This window comes from Pinus tabuliformis, chromosome 6, assembly GCF_031772625.1.
Source record: "Pinus tabuliformis cultivar Carrire ecotype Pingquan chromosome 6, CPIR1, whole genome shotgun sequence".
In the NCBI taxonomy this organism is placed as follows: domain Eukaryota; kingdom Viridiplantae; phylum Streptophyta; class Pinopsida; order Pinales; family Pinaceae; genus Pinus; species Pinus tabuliformis.
Genome location: NC_142292.1, coordinates 938,355,539 through 938,358,726, shown reverse-complemented (window position 1 = coordinate 938,358,726; position 3,188 = coordinate 938,355,539).

Sequence of the window (3,188 nt, the reverse complement as noted above, 5' to 3'; positions counted from 1 at the left end):
TCTTTCTTTTCTTCTGCCATGGGAGACTGTCGGGGTTTGTGAGGTTGGTCTTGCAAAGATTCAACTAGTTTGAGCCCTAACTCCTTATACCCTGACCTCGCTGGGGACATGCAAAGAAAAACAGAGAAAGAGTAGACTGCTCTGATACCACTGATCCAAACTTAAACAAGAACACAACAAATTACAGATATATCCATAAATACAAAGATGCAGTAGAAATAACACTTCATTTCATTAATATCAAAATAGTGAAATATGCTTACAAATAGAATAGAAATAAACTAGCTCAGGCGATGGTAGCTTATCTCTGAGAAGAGATGTGGTGGTTACATGTATTTGAATTGTGTTACAATGAGGCTCAAGGGCCTATTTATTATTGAACAACGAGGGAAAACTCTAAACAACCAAAACCCTAACCCTAGGTGATGTAACACCAAGAGTTTGTGGGCCCCGTTGAGGTTAGTTGGGTAGCCAACTTCCTGGGGTCATAACTTTGTCATATTATCTCTGTTTGGCATGTACGATGACTTGTTGGAAAGGTCTCTCCGAGTACTACAGGATTTGCAGCATGGGCATGCCCATGGCTATGGGCCTGTTGTGGACCTCAAAAAACGTCGTTTAGGGGGTAAAAACTGCTTCAGAAGTTCAGGTCCCGAAAAACTGCTAAAACTAATAAACGCTAAAATAAACAAGGAAACATATGAAACCGACTGAAGGTCTAGGTAAAATAGGCGGGTGGCCACCAACATCCACTTGGATCATAATAAGTATTGGTTTCAGTTGTTAATCTAAAGTTTGGGTTGGGCTTAAAACCAAAATTCCTTATTGCAACATATTGTTGACATGTAGCATTGTTAGAAGGGGAGCTAGAGACGCCTCAAGGTTCCAAACAAATAAGGTGATAATAAGTATTGGTTTCAGCTATTAATCTGAAGCTTGGATTAGGATTAAAACAAAAATTCCTTATTGCAATATGCTCAAGGCCCACGCAATATGTATATATATATATATAAAGGTTTTCTCATATATATGTTGTTTGAAATGTTGTAAAAAGGATAAGAGTTTTGGAGTGAATATGTAAAATACAAATTTATGGGAAAATTGTCGTTGTTGTGGGAAGATTCACGATTCCTAAAAAAATACATTGAAAACATTTTAAGTAAAAGATAGTCAAAAAGGTGAAAACGAGCTTAACGAGAAAAATTACAGAGCTGGTTTTATATATAGCATGCAAATGGCAACCAGATATATGATGACTTGGGTATATATTCCAGAGTTGTAAAATACAGGAATCGTCAATAATAATTACCAAAACTTAATGTTTATTGGGTAATATTAGTAAAAAAAAAATGAATGAAGATAATTCAGAAAAGAATCAAGAACGAGGATCGAGTGAAAGGGAGAAATAAACATATATTTCAAATAAGTTAAAATTTTAGATTAGGAGCCCAATGTAATAAAGATTAAAAGATTGATGACACTTGCCCATGGACGGAGCAAATACAACGGTCTGGCATTCATCCGACCGTGAATCGAAGAGGATCTAGACCATTCTTTTGCCTAAGGAGACTTATAGAAGGAGGAAATTTTCTTAAAATGAGGATTTCACACTTGCCATATATCTACATGCGGCTAGAACAATGAGTGAGGGTGTTGGATAATGTTATGAGGTTTCCTTTATTTCCCTTATTTCTTGCATGTGATCTTTGTGAGCTAATGAATATTGAACAACGAGTGAGGTGTTGGCTAATGTTGTGAGGTTTCCCTTTTATTGTTTATTTCCCTTATTTCTTTCATCTGTGAGCTAACGAAGATTGTCAGATTGCAGGCTTCTTTCGAGGAGAATTCAAAGGTGTGAAGGTAAAAGTCTATAGGTTAAGGGTAAGTGAAGGTATCATTTTTATTTTTCTGTTCAATTTACATTCTTCATTATTCGCAAATACTGATCTTGTGATGGTTGTGCAGGAGTTCGGTGATCCCCTCATCTATTTAAAAGTGACTTTGTCTATTCCTTCATATTTTACACAAAGTTGTATTCATAGATTGAAGCAATAAAAGAACGTTCATTTACCATTCTTAATTCCCTGGCATTTCATTTCCTCTTCACAACATCAGTGTTCATTTATTTTTGGTTTCTTTATTAAAAAAAATTACTGCCCAAGTTTTTTATAAATAGATTTTTATTACATAAATGTTTCTTTTTATTGTTTTCTTTAAATTTAATTTTTAGGTTTTAGTTTTATGGGTCGAGTTTTTTTAATCTTTGTTAGGTTTTAGTTTTATGGGTCGAGTTTTTTTAATCTTTGTTTAGGTTTTAGTTGTTCTAATCTCAATTTTCTTTTCATTTTTTAGTTTTTATTTTATTAACTTGTTTAACTTTTTACTTCTTTATTTTTTTTTTTGTTTATGGTTAAATAAACGACATAAAAATTATATAATTTATAAAATACAAAAAAAATCTAATACAAAGCAAAAAAGCAATCATTAACACTCACTTGTGACTAGTAACCTTATGCAATAGATTATTTGCATATAAATTCAAGATTGGATTTGGTCGTAATGGATCTTATTGTTTAACTGTTCTCACCAATAAGAAATTTACTAATATGTACTTAATTGCACATTTATTCACTCAATAAGATTTTTTATTTTCATTAAACAAATACATATACAACAATTTAAGTACATATTTAAAGATTTTATTACATAGGTCATGTGTTTGGCCTAATGGTGAAGTTATAAGTCATGCAACTCACAAGTCACATTTTCAAACCTTAATATGTCCATTTTTTTCCCATAAAATTATGTTAATGAAGGGGGCAATTAACTCTCTTTCATTATATATAGTTGTTGTGTAATAAAATATTATTCATTGTAAATTAATAATGTCTATTATACAATCTATTAAGGTTTCACAATCAAGCAACAATTAAAACAATGTTAAGTATACAATATGTCTTATTTTATTCATTTTTTTTTTTTTTTTCATTTATGAATCTAATATTTGATATAATTTTATATGCATAAAGGGTGCCATGGTCAATTTCATTTCTTTAATTTATAAGTTACATGCAACTTATGTCCTACACTGATCTAAGGTCCAAATCTTAGAGAACTACCTGGTTCGTTGCTTTGTATATAACTTTGTGTTTAAGGTTAGGGTTAGCTTAGTGAGTTGTTCTTTACTT